Source organism: Thalassophryne amazonica, chromosome 15 (assembly GCF_902500255.1).
Source record: "Thalassophryne amazonica chromosome 15, fThaAma1.1, whole genome shotgun sequence".
Taxonomy (NCBI): domain Eukaryota; kingdom Metazoa; phylum Chordata; class Actinopteri; order Batrachoidiformes; family Batrachoididae; genus Thalassophryne; species Thalassophryne amazonica.
The window spans coordinates 74,937,210-74,958,240 of record NC_047117.1 but is presented as its reverse complement, the minus strand read 5'-3'; the positions used below and the strand labels follow the sequence as shown (position 1 = coordinate 74,958,240).

At 45.1% G+C, this 21,031-nt stretch overlaps 1 protein-coding gene across 11 annotated transcripts in view; it reads left to right on the top strand.

Moving 5' to 3' along the window:
• Positions 1-21,031, top strand: part of LOC117525661 (teneurin-3) — a 564,186-nt gene that overhangs the window by 508,646 nt on the left and 34,509 nt on the right. The window lies entirely within an intron of this gene.

The window sequence follows — 21,031 nt, the reverse complement described above, 5'->3', positions numbered from 1 at the left end:
TTTGATGCTCCAGATCAATCAAAATACCAACTTTGTTTAACCTATGCAATAACCCAACGGCACACTTGCCACCTGCCTGACCGACACTTGCCTTCACAAGCAACTTAAGCTAGCAACCACAGGGAAAAAACATGATGCCCACAACGTCAACAAATACAGGACAAAATATGTATTCAAATCCAAAAGTATTGAGACAGTGACGCAATTATGTGATTTTTGTTTTTGTCTTTTTTCTTCTTCTTCCATTCACCACAATGAAGCTGTGATGAAACAATCAAGATCTGCTTGAATGGTAGAATTTCCACTTTTTTCAAGGGGTTTGATGAAAATACAGTAAAACTCACTTAAAACATCATTGTATAAACCCGATATTCACACTCACCGGACAAAATCAAAAGTCCCACTACTTTTATATGGTTTTCCATGTAATAAACACTGTATGTACCGGATTTTGTATAGCGGATTTTAGCTCACATCAGACAAAACGTCCTGTCTGATCCAGTGCATTTTCATTAAAAACCCCTCGCATATACCAGAGAGCAGTCTGGAGGTGTCCGGTAACAGAGGTACGAAATGAGGTTTGGCACTGACACTCACTGATTCAACGAAAATGGATACTGTATTTCTATGATTAAAAGACTGGACATTTATTTTTTTTCAAACTGTGCTCAGACCCGGTGCCTAAACAAGGCATGGCATAATTCAAACTGGGTAATTATTAACAAAATGCTGCTTGTTGCTTGCACTGTAACATGGTGTTTAATTTCACACATATCCCTGGGTGTGAGGAACCAAAGAGCTTTAGATCACAGCTGTGAACCAGTGCACCAGCTAAATTGGAGACCACAAAGGGTTGCGATTTGTCACTTTTCTGGTTTCAGTCCTTCCTCTCTCGTCATAGTTTAAAAGTTTTTGCAGTGCGCCCACTGATTTCATTTCAATCATTGATCAAATACATTTGACAGAAAAGTCTGCAAATATGACCAACTTCACAATATGGAGTCAGAAAAAGAAGCTCAAATGACCTGCAATTCATGGAGGAAATTGTACACCTTACCTATAGTTTGGAGGTTGATTACTGTACAAATAAGCTTGTTGAGGGACAAATTAATCCAAAAAAAGCTACCATTGCTGCAGCAAATTGCATAAAGACATGACAGAGAACTTTAAAAGATTAACACACATGTCAACGTCATTGAATGGCCATGTAGTTAGAGTTGCAGAAGCATAAATCAGGCTTTAGGATTTTATGGTACCACTCCACAGCGGACTTAGAAAAAAGAATGACTCGTCCAAATGTAAACTTTTTAATGCACATAATGTCCAGCGCTTCTTTAACGCAGGCATTTTTTTTTTCAGATTAAAGTTTTGATCCAGTCATTACATGAGACAGGTCCCAATTCAGGATTCCCGTAGATTGTTCGGAGCCTCCTGACTGTAACGAATCTGTTACGTACATATAACAGATTTTGTCAGTTTTATACATATAAGAGATTTTGATTAAAACAGACAAAATTCGCTGATCCACCTGAACCCATTTTATGCGAGTTTTACTGTATTGCATTAACCATTTAGGAGTTACAGCAATTTTTATACACAGTCCATTTTAATCCCTTAACGCCCATCGTCGCATATATGCTACAGTCTCTGACTCAAATATGCAACTTACCAAATTGACCTGTATGCCCGTTGTCACAAATTTGCAACATACCATCATTATTATTATAACATTATAACATAAAGTCATTACCAGAATACCCAATATTACTATCTAGTGTTTGTGCAAAAGTGAAATTAATAATCTCAACATTATTTACCATCTACTTAAAGGCAAAAACACACACAAAACATTTTTTTTATATACAGCTATATAAATTCGGGCGTTAAGGGGTTAAGAGGCCATAAATAATCGTACAAACCGAACAGAAAACTGATTAACTGAACTAACTGGGGAACTAAAGAAAGATTGTAAACGTGATGATTAATCAGGTTTGCAGCAAGCTTTCTTAGTATCAGTCAGGAGATGAGCACATGAACATTTCAAAACTAATGAATTGACTAATGAATAGATTTAATTTGTATCAATAATGTATGTCCAGTCTTTCTTTATGGAGGGGAACAGAGAAGGCTTTACATACAAGAAACCAAGTAGCACTTAAGCATTCTGACAGCCAGTAGGTCAAACATCACGTCCTCTCTTTAAGGAAATCCTTAGTTGCATAGCTTATGGTAAAACAAGCAAAATTTGCACTGTGTACAGTTTCTCCACCAACCAAAGAAGCCTGTGACTTCTTTGGAATTGTCATTGTTGTCTTGGTGGCTTCCCTCACTAAGCGCCTTCTTGCACAGTCACTCAGTTTTAGAGAAGTGCCTACTCTAGACAGATTGACCATGCAGTGTCATACTGTTTGTAAGACAAATTCAGTTACTTGGAAATGCTCATCTGTGTGTCCTCTGACATGTCTAAAGAAAACTGACTGTAAAAAATATGATTTGTATGACTTACAATTCTTCTTATTTAGTTTGTCCAGTTTTTATGGCCTCTTAAAATGAAGGAAGTGTGTATAAAAATGGCTGTAATTCCTGAAAGGTTAATGTAATATTTTTGTTAATTCCCTTGAATTAAAGATGAAGGTTACACAGCGCACAAGCACATCTTTATAGCTTCATTTCAACTCCATTGTGGTTTTATACAAGTGGTTGAGAATTGAGAACCAGTGCCAATTTTTTCATCTCATTGAAATCGTATGTCACAGATGTTATTTATTCCTCTTATCAATGCAGGCAGATTTTTTTTATCATCAGATATGATGTCATGATGTCAAATTCTGCATCAAGGAAAATAGCTGTGTTGCTGCTAAGAACCTGTGTAAGCTGACATTTTTCCTCACACAATATTCATCAGGAATTAATCATGGAATCAATTTTTAAAAAATCAGTCCAATAAGCAGAATAATGACAGATATGAATAAGACCTTATACAACCCCAATAAGCGTTTGGGAACTGAGGACACTAATTGTTGAAGCTTTGTAGGTGGAATTCTTTCCCATTCTTGCTTGATGTACAACTTCAGTTGTTCAACAGTTGTATTTTGCGCTTCATAATGCGCCACACATTTTCAATGGGCGACAGGTCTGGACTGCAGTCTAGTACCCGCACTCTTACTATGAAGCCACACTGTTGTAACACATGCAGAATGTGGCTTGGCATTGTCTTGCTGAAATAAGCAGGGACGTCCCTCAAAAAGACGTTGCTTGGATGGCAGCATGTGTTGCTCAAAAACCTGGATGTACCTTTCAGCATTGATGGTGCCATCACAGATATGTAAGTTGCCCATGCCATGGGCACTGACACACCCCCCATACCATTTTTGAACTTTGCACTGGTAACAATCCTTACGTACCGTAACGTCCATAATTTCCAAAAACAATTTGAAATGTGGACTCATCAGACCACAGCACACTTTTCCACTTTGCGTCTGTCCATTTCAAATGAGCTCGGGCCCAGAGAAGGCGGCGGTGTTTCTGGATGTTGTTGATGTTTGGTTTTCGCTTTGCATGGTAGAGTTTTAACTTGCACTTGTAGATGTAGCGACGAACTGTGTTAACTGACAGTGGTTTTCTGAAGTGTTCCTGAGCCCACACGGTAAGATCCTTTACACAGTGATGTCAGTTTTTAATGCAGCGCCGCCTGAGGGATCGAAGGTCACAGGCATTCAATGTTGGTTTTCGGCCTTGCTGCTTAAGTGTTGAAAGTTCTCCAGATTCTCAGAATATTCTGATTATATTATGGACTGTAGATGATGGAATGCCTAAATTCCTTGCAATTGAACATTGAGAAACATTGTTCTTAAACTGTTGGACTATTTTTTCACGCAGTTGTTCACAAAGTGGTGATCCTTGCCCCATCTTTGCTTGTGAACGGCTGAGCCTTTTGGGGATGCTCTTTTTATACCCAAACTTGACACTCACAATTAGTGTCCTCAGTTCCCAAATGGTTATTGAGTGTTGTTAGAAGGAAAGGTGATGTAACACAGTGGTAAATATACCACTGTCCCAGAATTTTTGAAATGTGTTACAGGCATCCATTTCAAAATGAACAAATATTTGCACAAAACAATAACGTTTATCAGTTTGAACATTAAATATCTTGTCTTTGTGGTGTATTCAATATAGGCTGAAGAGGATTTGCAAATCATTGTATTATGTTTTATTTACATTTCACACAACATCCCAACTTCATTGGAATTGGGGTTGTAATTTCCTACTCCAAAGTGTACAGAGGCAAAATTACAAAAATTGTCAAACTACTTATGGCTGTGATTGTGGAATTAAATGATGTGTAGAACATGTGAACGGGGATGATACCAACTCTTTGCATCGGTACTCCAAAGAACTCATATTAAACTCAAAACACTGTTTTGAAACTTCCTAAAAACCTTCTAAACATCTGTGTTTTGAACACTGTTCAAGTCTGCATGAAACCGAACACATGCTGTGTTGCCACCTGCTGCACGGTTCAAGAATTTGCATTCATATCAAATTATGGATTTCTTACTTAAAGACTACAGTCAGTACAGGGGCTGTACATGCATGAGCATACACGTTGCTTTTATTAGAAAAATATTTTTATAAGTACTGGATGGCTGCCCCATTCACGCTCATGCACGCATTCATTCATTACTCAATTAAGTTTTCAAAAAAGTGTTTTCTTGCAAACAAAGCAATCTTCAAAGGTGAGTAGAGCGCTCACAGGTTTGATTGTTTAAACATGAGTGGGGTTGTAAAAAAAAAGAAAAAAGTGAACTTATCCTTTCATGCTGACGTTAGAACATGCTGAAATGTGCTGACACACCGTGTGTGACTGTTCTGTTCTGCAGGGACATGATTTAAAAAGACCGTGAAGAAAAAGAGCAAGAAACAAACAGTGTAGTTTCAAACGAATAGCTCACCTCCCCATGGAGGACAGAGGAGAGGAGGAAAGGAGAGGGAGACAAAAGAAAAAAAATTTGACATGAAAAGCAATTCGGTTTCCTGTATAATCAATGGATTGTTTAATTAATTGTTTCCACTTAATCACTCCGTACACTTTAATTGCATAATTCTGTGAATTATTAGGTTTTGCACTCGTGTTATTTCCCTCCTCTTGTGGGGCAAAGACGTTCTCTCTGTAAAGCAGTTTTTTTTTTTTTTTTTTTTTTAATCACAGACATGTTTGGAAGTGAAAGACATCCACAATGTCATCAGTGAAGCAATCTGCTAACCAATAAAAATTATCTTTAAGGACGTGAAAGAGATAAAAAATGATTTGCATAACAGCCAAAACATACGTGTCTAGTCTAAAGTAAAAGTCAAATTAAATCCATGCAGACTGTAATCAGTGTCAGGGGGAGAAGACGGACTAATGGATGAAGGTGATAACGTCATGCTGTTTTTGCCCTCACAAAATATTAATTTGTGAGAAAAAAGTATGAAGAAAAAAAGGCAGAACATCTATGGTTCTGATGTGCTCAAAGGTGGAAGTTAAAAAACAACAAAAAAAACAATTTTCACCTGTGGACACAAAAGAGGATTCTCTTGAGTACAGGTGCTGGTGTCTCATCTCACCACATCCACCACACTACACAACCGCCAACTGGTTCATCCACGCCTCATGAAAACATCTATCTGCTGCAGCCAGGTGCAGCGTGGGCGTCCTCTTGACCTTTTCCACCCGCTGACGTCCTCAACACTGAGACGCCTACGTGCTGCATCGCTCCCAGAGAAACGTATCACATGGCCAAAGTGTTGTAGCTAACGTTTTCTCACAATGCAAGTGATGCTCCTCATCTCAGTCTCATGAAGTAAATAGTTTTTTTAGTTTTTTTTTTTTTTTTTTTTTGGACAAATGGTTATTCCAGGAGTACCCAAGGAAACCGCATCACCAAACACCTCTGTTCAGGAACCTCATGATTCCAAAAGTTCTTCCCAGGCATCTCCTGCTCTCAAAGGCTGAAGATCCCGAAAAATGAACGCCCCTATCGATATCAGTAAATCTCTCGTTCAATCTGTATAAAGTACACTTCATTGTCAGCCAAGTCAGCCTGGATCTTAGTCTTGATCCAGGACAATCACAGATCCAGATATTTGGATTCCTCACTCAGCTTCTCAAGTTCTGCAGTCCGGGTCTCCACTGATTCCACAAGGATAATAGCATCATACTCGAAGTTCCTTGCCAACAAAGGCTGGAGTCCAAAACCCCCACAAACACGCAGTCCATGCAAGCATTATGCAGAGTCAGAGCCAGAAGACATGCCCAATAAACTCAACAACACAAAACCAACAGGTTTATTTTATGTTTATATTTTTCCCAAGTAGTAGAAGAACAACAGAAGGATAAAAAGGAGACAGAGAGGAAGCAATCACACACTTTTTGTTTGTAAGGTGAGAGAAAATTTGGCCGAGGCAGAGTCTGATAGTAAACACAGCAGTGGACCTTGTTTATGGATCATTTATATTCCAACAAAAAAGGAAAAAAGAAAACAAAAAAGAGAGATAGGCACTTCTGTGGAAATGAAACACCAGGGAATGATAGAAGGTCAGACAGACAAAAACTACAAGGACATTCTGGAAAGTGCACACTACGTGCTACCACCAATAGCATCATAATGGTCACTGGCGTGATGACCTTCACTAATCTGTGGAGGATTATCACCATTAACCACTGCACCCTTACACAGGGACTTAAAACATGCACTTACTGTAAGTACCAAATCACCACACGGTAGAAATGCTGGGACAGTTTGGATATTATACTAACCACTACAGGTCTCTCCTCTGGCATTAATGATCTAAAAGTATTACATAATTTAATGTTCATATTGTTACATTCATATTTCCATTTCGGAGGTAATTGGTAAATATTGAGTAATACATTTTCAGAGTAAGTGTCCCAGGTTCAGTAATACACAGTTTACCCAAATTCAGTGAGTATTCAAAGGGACACTCCAGATAGCAGGCACTTAGAGAGCTAATACGTCTGCCACCAGTCGTCATTATCCTTAACTGTGCAGGTGGGGGTGCTGTTTCATCAAAATACAAAATATAACACAATGCTAAAATACCCTCAGCTGTATGAGCCTTGTGTTCTTTATAATTTGCAGTTGTTTTAATTAATTATTAAGATCCTGTTGTCTTACATACAATTTGTACATGTTCAATAAAGCCCCTCTATTAATCAATGAATCAAAAGTAATATTTATGTTTTAACAGCGTCTGCAGGAGGCTTTGCGTGTACGTGTACATGAGCTTTTGACAAAGCCTGAAGTTATACAAATCAAGGAATATTTATAGATCACCCTCTGTGCATTTGCTGGTATTAATGAGACAAATTTAACTCCATAGGAAGTTAGTTTTGAGTTAGCGGACATTAGCTTGCACGCTAGCGCCGCAAAATGTGTTATGAGGTTACAAAAAGAGCGTTTTAAGTTTTAAAAGTGTTTATTTCTCGCTGTCTTTTACATAATATATGACAAAGAGGATATATTTACACACAAACGAAATAGAGTTTTACAGCTAGCTACCAGACTGTGACGTCACCATGCTAATGTCCATGAAATAAGTTCAGAGGTGTTATTAGGTTCCAAAAATGGCGTTTTTGATTTTAGAAGTGTTTATTTCTCAATAGCTTTTACATGATATATGACAGAGGATATATTTACACACAAAAAACAGAGTAGAGAAGCTTGAATCTTCGACTGGACTGGGTTGCTTGACGTGAGGACGTTTCGCTTCAAATCACAGAAGCTTCCTCAGCTAAAATTCTTGCTCTGGTAGTCTGACTTCTGTCTTGACTCTTGTAGAGAAGAATAAACCAGACGCCAACAAAAGCTGGAGTTTTTAACCTAAGCAGACCCCTCCTACCGAGAGGCCGACTGCTATAGGCTAGTGACTAAACAGCAACTCTAATTAGCACCTATTGTGCTCTAGTTAGCACTCTCCTAATGATGGGATGGAAGCCTCCCCTGATGGCTCCCTTGACGACTCTCCTGATGATGTGAATGACTCATTACCATGAACAAAAGACTGAAACTGCTTTGACCTGAGTACCCCATTGTAAACAGGGGACAAAGTGTGTCTGAGACCCGCCCCCCGGTTAAGGCTGGGTTTCAACAGTTTTACAAAGAATGCTTCCTTGACACCTCTCTCAAACCATTTCTTCTCTCTGGCTAAGATTTTAACTTCCTTGTCCTCAAACGTGTGGTTAGTGTCTTTCAGGTGGAGATGAACTGCAGACTGAGGTCCACTGGCGACCTCTCTGCGGTGCTGGTATAGCCTCTTGTTTAAAGGTTGCTTAGTCTCACCTATGTAGTGTTCATTACAGTTTTCCTGACATCTGATATAATACACTACATTGCTCTGTTTGTAACTAGGGATCCTGTCCATAGGGTGAACTAATTTCTGTCTCAAGGTGTTAACCGGTTTAAAGTAAACTGGGATTTTGTGCTGTCTGAAGATCCTCTGTAGTGTTTCCCCTACTCCTGCTAAATAAGGGAGAGACACTCCTCTTCTTCTTGTCTCTGTCTCCTGTCTATCTGGTCTCTTTGTTTTCTGGGACTTCTGCACTTTGTCCAGGGACCATCGTGGGTACCCACGTACTGTGAGGGCTTTCCGTACAAGTTGTTGTTCTTTAGCCCTTCCCTCTGCAGTTGTGGGCACCTGTAGGGCTCTGTGTTTTAAGAGTCCTGATCACCCCGAGTTTGTGTTCAAGCGGGTGGTTTGAGCCAAAGAGCAGAAATCTGCTCTTATCTGCTCTTATGCTCTTATGCTCTTATCTGCTGTTCAGTTTCAGGAAAAGACTGAAACTGAAAGCAGTTTCAGTCTTTTGTTCATGGTAATGAGTCATTCACGTCATCAGGAGAGTCATCAAGGGAGCCATCAGGGGAGGCTTCCATCCCATCATTAGGAGAGTGCTAACTAGAGCACAATAGGTGCTAATTAGAGCTATTGTTTAGTCACTAGCCTATAGCAGTCGGCCTCTCGGTAGGAGCGGTCTGGTTAGGTTAAAAACTCCAGCTTTTGTTGGCTTCTGATTTATTCTTCTCTACAAGAGTCAAGACAGAAGTCAGACTACCAGAGCAAGAATTTTAGCTGAGGAAGCTTCTGTGATTTGAAGCGAAACGTCCTCACATCAAGCAACCCAGTCCAGTCGAAGATTCAAGCTTCTCTACTATGGAAACCACCTGGACAACTGAGAGCCTACACAGAAACAAAAAAACAGAGTTTTGCAGCTAGCTACCAGACTGTGACGTCACCATGCTAATGTCTGTGAAATACGTTCAGAGCTGTTATTCGTGTTGTGTGGGCCGCTGAAGAGGAGGTACTGCTGGCCCACCACCACCAGAGGGCGCCCTGCCTGGAGTGCGGGCTCCAGGCACCAGAGGGCGCTGCCGCCTTATGGGAGCAGCCTGGGTGACAGCTGTCACCCATCACTGGACACAGCTGTTCCACTCAGCACAGAGGTATATCAGGAGGACGGCGTCTCCACCTCAGTGCCGAGATATCGCCTTTAGACTGAGGTAACGTACTCTGCATTTATATTCTGATTAAAAGACTTGTTAAACCTTTTCAGGACTGCTGATTACTGAAAGCTAAATTGCTTGGATAAGTACTCACCTGCCTGCCATATTGTGACTAGAGGTGGAGGCGGCTTCTCCCCTCTCCGTTACTGGGTGCTGTCGCATCCACGCCTGTGTTGTTGCTCTCTCCCGCCAGCAGTACCGGATCCGACGAGCGGAGGCAGTGGCCACCTGGGACTTCGGGACTTGGCGGTTCCAGTATTTCCAGGGTTCGGTGGCAGAGGAGATCTGGGTGGTTTCGGTTCGACTGAGACGGACGTCTCCTACCTTCGAGCCTGCCCACACGACACCAGCGGATTCGACCCCAAATTGTGATTGTTGTATTCATTGTGCTCATTTCACAATAGTAAACCTTGTTATTCACCTTCCTCCATTGTCCGTTCATTGCGCCCCCTGTTGTGGGTCCGTGTACCTACACTTTCACAACAGGATATCTCGGCCAGCGTCATGGACCCCGAGGGGCGTCAACCGGCTGTTGAACGGCCAATGGAAGACCAAGGCGCGTCGGCGGCTTCGGGAGGGGTAATCGGTGAGTTGCAGCGGATCCTCACCGCTTTCACCTCTCGGATCGATTTAATGACCGAGCAGCACGTTCTCCTAAACCGCAGGGTGGAGGCTCTCGCCGCACAAGTGGAGGCGCGCCCTCCGGGCGCCGCTGCGGCTCTCCCTCCCGAGGACCCTGCGCGTGAAAGTGACGTTCCACTGGTCATTCAACGGTCCCTTCCTCCGTCCCCAGAAGCATACATAAGCCCTCCAGAACCGTACGGAGGCTGTGTGGAGACGTGCGCGGATTTTCTGATGCAGTGTTCGCTCGTCTTCGCACAGCGTCCCGTGATGTACGCGACTGATGCTAGCAAAGTAGCTTATGTAATAAATCTGCTTCGCGGGGAGGCACGCGCTTGGGCTACAGCGCTCTGGGAGCAGAACTCACGGCTCCTTCATACATACGTTGGGTTTGTACGGGAGCTCAGAACGGTGTTCGACCATCCCAACAGAGGAGAGTCCGCTTCAACCGCGCTACTGTCAATGAGACAGGGGCGTCGGAGCGCAGCTGCCTATGCAGTCGCCTTCCGCATCGCGGCGGCGAGATCCGGCTGGAATAGCACTGCCCTCCGCGCCGCCTTTGTAAACGGACTGTCATTGGTCCTAAAAGAGCACCTGGTGGCGAAGGACGAACCGCGGGACTTAGACGGGCTCATCGATCTGGTCATGCGACTTGACAACCGGTTAGAAGAACGCCGTCGGGAACGAGGCGAAGGGCATGGCCAGGCACGCGTCGTCCCTCTCCCTTCCGGTTCCGATCGAGCTCCGCCTTCCCCACGCTCCACAGCCCCTGCGCTCCATGGGGTCACAGCTCCCCCTACTGACGAAGCTAGGGACACGAGTAGGGCAACATTTAGGGCACCAGATGCACAGAGGAGATGGACCCACGGAGCGTGTCTTGTTTGTGGTTCAATAGAGCACCATGTGAGAGACTGCCCCGAGCGGTCAAACGCCAAACGCCCGCCCCTAGAGACTGGGCCAGGGGTGGGCCAAAACATTCACGTGGGACACACCCACATTGCTACACGACTCCCAGTCACGATCCTGTTTGAGGATTCAACCCTGAAGGCCCCAGCACTGGTGGACACGGGCTCTGAGGGGAATCTGCTTGACAGTAGATGGGCCAGGGAGATAGGGCTCCCTCTGGTGGCTCTTACCTCGCCTGTACAGGTTCGGGCGCTAGATGGCTCCCTACTCCCACCAATCACGCATAAGACACCTCCAGTAACTCTGGTGGTGTCAGGTAACCACCGGGAGGTGATCGAGTTCTTTGTGACTCAGGCCACCTCCCGTGTGGTTTTGGGTTTTCCCTGGATGCTAAAGCACAATCCCCGGATCGATTGGCCGTCCGGGGTAGTGGTTCAGTGGAGCGAAACCTGCCATCGGGAGTGTCTAGGTTCCTCGGTTCCTCCCGGCTCCCAAGCTAAGGAGGAGGTCCGAGTCCCGCCCAATCTGAAGGCGGTGCCGGCGGAGTACCATGACCTCGCTGACGTGTTCAGCAAGGATCTGGCTCTCACGCTTCCTCCCCACCGCCCGTATGATTGTGCCATTGATTTGGTTCCAGGCAGTGAGTTCCCGTCCAGTAGGCTGTACAACCTCTCACGGCCGGAGCGTGAATCAATGGAGACCTACATCCGGGACTCATTAGCTGCCGGGTTGATCCGGAATTTCACCTCTCCGATGGGTGCAGGTTTCTTTTTTGTGGGTAAAAAAGATGGCGGGCTTCGTCCATGCATTGATTACAGGGGGTTGAACGAAATCACGGTTCGCAACCGATACCCGTTGCCCTTGTTGGATTCAGTGTTCACCCCCTTGCATGGAGCCAAAATCTTCACCAAGCTGGATCTTAGGAATGCGTATCATTTGGTTCGGATCCGGAAGGGAGACGAATGGAAGACGGCATTTAACACCCCCTTAGGTCATTTTGAGTACCTGGTCATGCCGTTCGGTCTCACTAATGCTCCCGCGACTTTCCAAGCGTTGGTAAACGATGTCTTGCGGGACTTCCTGCACCGGTTCGTCTTCGTGTATCGAGACGATATACTCATCTTTTCTCCGGATCCTGAGACTCATGTCCGGCATGTCCGTCAGGTCCTGCAGCGGTTGTTGGAGAACCGCCTGTTTGTGAAGGGCGAGAAGTGTGAATTCCACCGCACTTCTTTGTCCTTCCTGGGGTTTATCATCTCCTCTAACTCCGTCGCCCCTGATCCGGCCAAGGTTGCGGCGGTGAGAGATTGGCCCCAACCCACAAGCCGTAGGAAGCTGCAACAGTTCCTCGGCTTTGCTAATTTCTACAGGAGGTTCATTAAGGGCTACAGTCAGGTAGTTAGCCCCCTGACAGCCCTGACCTCACCAAAAGTCCCCTTCACCTGGTCGGATCGGTGCGAAGCCGCGTTCAAGGAGTTGAAACGGCGCTTTTCGTCTGCACCAGTTCTGGTGCAGCCCGATCCTAGCCGCCAGTTAGTGGTTGAAGTGGATGCCTCGGACTCAGGGATAGGAGCGGTGCTCTCCCAGAGCGGGAAGACCGATAAGGTCCTTCACCCGTGTGCCTATTTTTCCCGCAGGTTGACCCCCGCTGAACGGAACTATGACGTCGGCAATCGGGAACTCCTTGCTGTGAAAGAGGCCCTCGAAGAGTGGAGACATCTGTTGGAGGGAACAGCCGTGCCATTCACGGTTTTCACTGACCATCGGAACCTGGAGTACATCAGGACCGCCAAGCGGCTGAACCCCAGGCAAGCCCGCTGGTCACTGTTCTTTGGCCGTTTTGACTTCCGGATTACCTACCGTCCCGGGACCAAGAATCAAAGATCGGATGCATTGTCCCGGGTGCATGAAGACGAAGTCAAAACGGAACCGTCGGATCCCCCGGATCCCATCATCCCGGAGTCCGCTATCGTGGCCGCCCTCAACTGGGACGTGGAGAAGACCGTCCGGGAGGCCCTGACCCGTGACCCGGACCCCGGAAACGGACCAAAGGACAGACTATACGTCCCACCAGAGGCTAGGGCTGCAGTCCTGGACTTCTGTCACGGTTCTAAACTCTCCTGTCACCCTGGGGTGCGAAGGACCGTGACAGTCGTCCGGCAACGCTTCTGGTGGGCATCCCTGGAGGCCGACGTCCGGGACTACGTCCAGGCCTGTACCACTTGCGCCAGGGGCAAGGCCGACCACAGAAAGACCTCAGGGCAGCTACAGCCACTGCCCGTGCCTCATCGCCCCTGGTCCCACATCGGCCTGGACTTTGTCACGGGTCTCCCGCCGTCCCAGGGACACACCGTCGTCTTCACGATAGTGGACCGTTTCTCCAAGGCGGCCCACTTCGTGGCCCTCCCGAAGCTCCCAACGGCCCAGGAGACAGCAGACCTCCTGGTCCACCACGTCGTCCGTCTGCATGGCATACCATCAGACATCGTCTCCGATCGCGGTCCCCAGTTCACCTCGCACGTCTGGAGGAGCTTTTGCCGGGAACTGGGGGCCACGGTCAGCCTCTCGTCTGGGTACCACCCCCAGACCAACGGGCAGGCAGAGCGGGCGAATCAGGAACTGGAGCAGACACTTCGCTGTGTGACAGCCGCGCACCCGACGGCCTGGAGTACCCACCTGGCCTGGATCGAGTACGCCCACAACAGCCAAGTGTCATCAGCCACCGGCCTCTCCCCGTTTGAGGTGTGCTTGGGGTATCAGCCCCCCTTGTTTCCGGTGGTTGAGGGAGAGGTCGGTGTGCCCTCGGTCCAGGCCCACCTACGGAAGTGCCGTCGGGTATGGCGTGCCGCCCGCTCTGCCTTGTTGAAGGCCCGGACGAGGGCGAAGAAACATGCAGACCGGCGGCGGGCCCCGGCCCCCAAGTATCATCCTGGGCAGGAGGTCTGGTTGTCCACCAAGGACATTCCTCTGCAGGTAGACTCACCGAAACTTCAGGAACGGTACATCGGACCTTACAAGATCCTCAAGGTCATCAACCCCGCCGCAGTGAGGCTCCAGCTTCCGGCCTCACTGCGGATCCATCCAGTTTTTCATGTTTCCCGGATCAAGCCCCTTCACACCTCACCCCTCTGCACCCCGGGTCCGGCGCCGCCTCCTGCCCGGATCATCGACGGGGAACCGGCTTGGACTGTACGCCGGCTCCTTGATGTCCGTCGGATGGGCCGGGGTTTTCAATATCTGGTGGACTGGGAGGGGTACGGTCCCGAGGAGCGCTCCTGGGTGAAGAAGGGCTTCATCCTGGACCCGGCCCTCCTGGCCGACTTCTACCGTCGCCATCCGGACAAGCCCGGCCGTGCGCCAGGAGGCGCCCGTTGAGGGGGGGGTCCTGTTGTGTGGGCCGCTGAAGAGGAGGTACTGCTGGCCCACCACCACCAGAGGGCGCCCTGCCTGGAGTGCGGGCTCCAGGCACCAGAGGGCGCTGCCGCCTTATGGGAGCAGCCTGGGTGACAGCTGTCACCCATCACTGGACACAGCTGTTCCACTCAGCACAGAGGTATATCAGGAGGACGGCGTCTCCACCTCAGTGCCGAGATATCGCCTTTAGACTGAGGTAACGTACTCTGCATTTATATTCTGATTAAAAGACTTGTTAAACCTTTTCAGGACTGCTGATTACTGAAAGCTAAATTGCTTGGATAAGTACTCACCTGCCTGCCATATTGTGACTAGAGGTGGAGGCGGCTTCTCCCCTCTCCGTTACTGGGTGCTGTCGCATCCACGCCTGTGTTGTTGCTCTCTCCCGCCAGCAGTACCGGATCCGACGAGCGGAGGCAGTGGCCACCTGGGACTTCGGGACTTGGCGGTTCCAGTATTTCCAGGGTTCGGTGGCAGAGGAGATCTGGGTGGTTTCGGTTCGACTGAGACGGACGTCTCCTACCTTCGAGCCTGCCCACACGACACCAGCGGATTCGACCCCAAATTGTGATTGTTGTATTCATTGTGCTCGTTTCACAATAGTAAACCTTGTTATTCACCTTCCTCCATTGTCCGTTCATTGCGCCCCCTGTTGTGGGTCCGTGTACCTACACTTTCACAACAATTCGGTTCCAAAAACGGCGTTTTTGATTTTAGACGTGTTTATTTCTCACTAGCTTTTACATAATATATGACAGAGGATATATTTACACACAAATGAAACAGAGTCTTGCAGCTAGCTACATGACCGTGCGAACGTCTGCGAAATAAGTCAGAGATGAAGACTGTGGCATTAATAGAACTGGACTTATGCTGAACACAGACAGACGGACAGACAGACAGGTCTTCGCAATACCCAATGGCCATATGTTGACCGCTGGGAGATGGAATGTAATAATTCAGGCTGTAGATCAATAAAAAAAAACAGCATATATATCTGTAATTAATTGGAATTAAATAGTACCTTAATATTTATAATTACAAGTGGATTTTCATATTGAATTAGCAAATTAATGTTTACTCAACATGAAGTATAGTAAAAAAAAAAAAAATAAAATAAAATAAAATCCTTTTGAATTGTGTCCTGGCACCCACAGATGATTAATGTAATTACCTTCATCAAATTTTATCTACCTAAATGTATTTTTAGACTTTATGTCTTAAAACTTAATGAACACATTATGAGGAAATGTGAAGAAATAATGTACCTGGTTCTAAAAGTCTGAATTTACTGCCCTCCAGTCTCACTTGGCAGATAATTCTGTTTAGTTTTGTTACTTCAACAGTTCTGATTTTTGTGTCACATTATGATCAAAATACAATAATTTCCCTGCATTTCTTAAGTCACCGATTCTTCTTTCTGTTGACATGTAGGTTATTGTTGCCTTAATTGCTGAATATTTGATGGACTGTGATTGAAGTCACCGGTAGTTTTGTAACTTTTTGTCCAAAAATGTCATGTCCCCAGTGGCGCTGTGCACAGACGGAGTCAAACTGGTTCAATTCCCATCACACTTTCCATTCAGCATCTGTGTTTGGACGTTCTGAAGGTCACTCAGAGTTAATGTTGACATTCGTAGTTTCCACTCTTCAGTAATGAATTGTGCTGTGACTCATCATGAAGCTCTTTATAGACACACAACAATCCTCATGTATCATCTCATCAGCCACAATCAGTGGAGAGAAAACAAAAACTGGGGATTCAGTGCCTTCATTTTCATTAAATGAGTCATACAATAATAATAATAAAAAAAACCTGAGACGCACCCCTACATAATTCACCCCAACAAAATTCAGATGTCTGAAAGACAAACCTGCAGAGACAAAAATGCATCTCAGCTGTGATGTTCATGTCTTTGGATCCTCAGCAGTTGAGATAGTAACATAGCTGGGAAGAGCTGATGGATGCTGTATCGAGGTGTTTGGCGAAGTCTGTATCTTTGCAGGAGAATAAAGGTTCAAGTCTTTTAGGGTGCTCTTACTGTATGATTGTGAGACTTGGACACTAATCAGTGACCTGGGTCTCTTTGGAGGACCCTTGGGTACCATTGGAATGACTTTGTGTCAAATAAATTGTTTCTTAGGCAGACTCAGATGAGAAGTAACACTTACTTGCCTTGTCAGCTACAACATTTTGGCAGATATACTTTAAAAAGGCGGGGGCCAGTTGTCTGCCTGGGTGGTTGCCATCCAGGACCTGAGGCAGTACTGTGTGGTGGTGGATGTGGCACCTGACCTGCCCTGTAAAGAAAGGAGGCTCGAAAGCTAATGACAATAGAAACACAAATCACTTCTGCTGTGAACGAATAAGCTATGTTCTTGTGCTCCATCTGCATTCTCACCTTCTTTTTGCACTTGTTTCTCACCCGCTTCCTCTCTTCATCTGTCACTCTTCCACCCTGCTGGAAACGCTCACCGGATGCCTCGTTTATAAACGGTGTCAAAAAGCATTCCTCGTGTAATGGAACACATATGCTGCAGTAACCTCATCGATACGTACAGCATCACGCTGTAATCTGTGAATGAACACATGGAGCACGGTTGGAGCGGTGTATGCTAATGTAGTTTCCCTGTAATGATTTGCTCTTCAGGTCACTGTTTTTGATATACCAAAAGAAAATTGGTCTTCCTGTCAAATAAACTAATGAGGAAAACCCACAGTGAAAATACAGGCCATTTTACAGTGTCAGACATAATTAAACACACTGCGGTGGCATAATAGGTTCTTTTTTCTTCTTCTTCTTCTTTGGAAATATACGATCATTCTTTATAAAGTTAGCAGAGAGCAGTTTACTAACAGGGATAATGTTCAGTGTTCAAAGCTACAGTGTGTCAGATTTAGGAGTGTTTATTAGCAGTAATGGAATACTGTATTCATGACCATCGGTTCATTAGTGTATAATTACCTGCAACTTTGAATCAATGAGTTTTCATAATCTGAGAATGAGCCCTTCATGCTGCGTGTTGATGATGCCTTCAGGGGAACCCAATAACCTTTGCGCATGCTCTTAGGAACTGGAGAGTGATTACTGAGTTTATACAGCAACGTGTTTGTTCGCTACATTACTGCATTACATACAAATGTACAGTAACGTGTACATTTGTATGTACATAACGTGACCAAGAGTAATTGCACAATTTATTTTTCCCCACAACAAAATGGTTTGCAAATTTTAACAAAAAGGGGACCAATTAGTGTTCTGTATTATGAATATGCCATGTTTATAATGAAAGTGTAAATAAATAATGAAAAATGATTACTAAACTGCAGGTTACACTCACCATGCTAGCTTTTGTCTGCAGCTGTCAAAGATTGCTTGGTAACAAGGGGCATAAGGGTTGGGATAAGCTAGTGATGCAATCACATAATGTTTTACGGGATGGACCGTGTCAATTAAAAATGGTTGGTTCGGCCTCCGTTATTTCAGAAGGCAAGATCTTCGAAGAAGGATGCGCCGCTGAAATGTAACACAGTTAAGACATCTGACTGCGTTTTGGGCACAGGGACGACAGTGGTGAGGCATGCGAGCACTACAGCCTGCTGCCAAGGACAGGTTAAAGATGTTGTGAACACCCCTGCTAGTTGGTCAGCACATGGTTTCAGTGTGTGGCCATGCAGCCTGTCTGGTCCTGCTGATTTGGGGATGTCACTCTTCCTCAGAGTGGGTCTCACCTGATGGTGCTGTAAGAGGCGTACGGGCTCCTCCCTGGATGGTGGTGTTGTTTGAGCTCTCACTCTGCTGGTGTGATTGTCAAAGCAAGAAAAGAACTTATACAGGATGTCAGGAAGTGTGGCGTCATGGCTGGTCAGCAAAGTGCTGCTCTTGTAGTCCGTTATGGCTTTAATACCTCTCCACATGCTGTGGGGGCTATTGTTTTCAAAGTGGCTCTCAATACACTGCTGGTGTCTGCACTTGGCTTCTTTAATGCCCCTCTTCAGTTCTCTCCAGGCGTTACTGTCAGCCAGTCTGTCCCCTGACCTGTAGGCAACACCCCATGGACTGAGCAAAGTCCGTACGAGTCTGTGGGGCCGTGACCTTTGATTTGGGGACACTTTGGTGGCCGTGGTGTTTCTGCACAGTATCAGTGCAGAAGCCTATGTAAGCCAAAACCAATGAGCTGTATCCCTCCAAGGCTGTATTCTGTGCAAACTCCCAGAGTGTTTTCTGAAAACAGTCCTGCAGCGGTAAAGCAGATTCTTCACTGCAGACTTAGACAGTTTTAACAGCTGGTCGTGTTCTGTCTGTAGAGTGGAAACAGTTCCAGTGAGATGTGTTCCGAGAGGCCAACATGTGGGGACAGGGCAGCTTTGTAAGCTCCTAGGACATTGGTGTAAATCTGATCAGGAATATTCTTGTTTCTGGTTGGGAAATAAATCAAATCAAATCAAATCAATTTTATTTATATAGCGCCAAATCACAACAAACAGCTGCCCCAAGGCGCTTTATATTGTAAGGCAAGGCCATACAATAATTACGGAAAAACCCCAACAGTCAAAACGACCCCCTGTGAGCAAGCACTTGGCGACAGTGGGAAGGAAAAACTCCCTTTTAACAGGAAGAAACCTCCAGCAGAACCGGGCTCAGGGAGGGGCAGTCTTCTGCTGGGACTGGTTGGGGCTGAGGGAGAGAACCAGGAAAAAGACATGCTGTGGAAGAGAGCAGAGATCAATCACTAATGATTAAATGCAGAGTGGTGCATACAGAGCAAAAAGAGAAAGAAACACTCAGTGCATCATGGGAACCCCCCAGCAGTCTAAGTCTATAGCAGCATAACTAAGGGATGGTTCAGGGTCACCTGATCCAGCCCTAACTATAAGCTTTAGCAAAAAGGAAAGTTTTAAGCCTAATCTTAAAAGTAGAGAGGGTGTCTGTCTCCCTGATCTGAATTGGGAGCTGGCTCCACAGGAGAGGAGCCTGAAAGCTGAAGGCTCTGCCTCCCATTCTACTCTTACAAACCCTAGGAACTACAAGTGAGCCTGCAGTCTGAGAGCGAAGCACTCTATTGGGGTGATATGGTACTATGAGGTCCCTAAAATAAGATGGGACATGATTATTCAAAACCTTATAAGTAAGAAGAAGAATTTTAAATTCTGTTCTAGAATTAACAGGAAGCCAATGAAGAGAGGCCAATATGGATGAGATATGCTCTCTCCTTCTAGTCCCCGTCAGTACTCTAGCTGCAGCATTTTGAATTAACTGAAGGCTTTTCAGGGAACTTTTAGGACAACCTGATAATAATGAATTACAATAGTCCAGCCTAGAGGAAATAAATGCATGAATTAGTTTTTCAGCATCACTCTGAGACAAGACCTTTCTAATTTTAGAGATATTGCGCAAATGCAAAAAAGCAGTCCTACATATTTGTTTAATATGCGCATTGAATGACATATCCTGATCAAAAATGACTCCAAGATTTCTCACAGTATTACTAGAGGTCAGGGTAATGCCATCCAGAGTAAGGATCTGGTTAGACACCATGCTTCTAAGATTTACAATAAGTAAATCAAGTAAACAAGTACAATAACTTCAGTTTTATCTGAGTTTAAAAGCAGGAAATTAGAGGTCATCCATGTCTTTATGTCTGTAAGACAATCCTGCAGTTTAGCTAACTGGTGTGTGTCCTCTGGCTTCATGGATAGATAAAGCTGGGTATCATCTGCGTAACAATGAAAATTTAAGCAATGCTGTCTAATAATACTGCCTAAGGGAAACATGTATAAAGTGAATAAAATTAGTCCTAGCACAGAACCTTGTGGAACTCCATAATTAACCTTAGTCTGTGAAGAAGATTCCCCATTTACATGAACAAATTGTAATCTATTAGATAAATATGATTCAAACCACTGCAGCGCAGTGCGTTTAATACCTATGGCATGCTCTAATCTCTGTAATAAAATTTTATGGTCAACAGTATCAAAAGCAGCACTGAGGTCTAACAGAACAAGCACAGAGATGAGTCCACTGTCTGAGGCCATAAGAAGATCATTTGTAACCTTCACTAATGCTGTTTCTGTACTATGATGGATTCTAAAACCTGACTGAAATTCTTCAAATAGACCATTCATCTGCAGATGATCAGTTAGCTGTTTTACAACTACCCTTTCAAGAATTTTTGAGAGAAAAGGAAGGTTGGAGATTGGCCTATAATTAGCTAAGATAGCTGGGTCAAGTGATGGCTTTTTAAGTAATGGTTTAATTACTGCCACCTTAAAAGCCTGTGGTACATAGCCAACTAATAAAGATAGATTGATCATATTTAAGATCGAAGCATTAATTAATGGTAGGGCTTCCTTGAGCAGCCTGGTAGGAATGGGGTCTAATAGACATGTTGATGGTTTGGAGGAAGTAACTAATGAAAATAACTCGGACAGAACAATCTGAGAGAAAGAGTCTAACCAAATACCGGCATCACTGAAAGCAGCAAAAGATAACAATATGTCTTCGGGATGGTCATGAGTAATTTTTTCT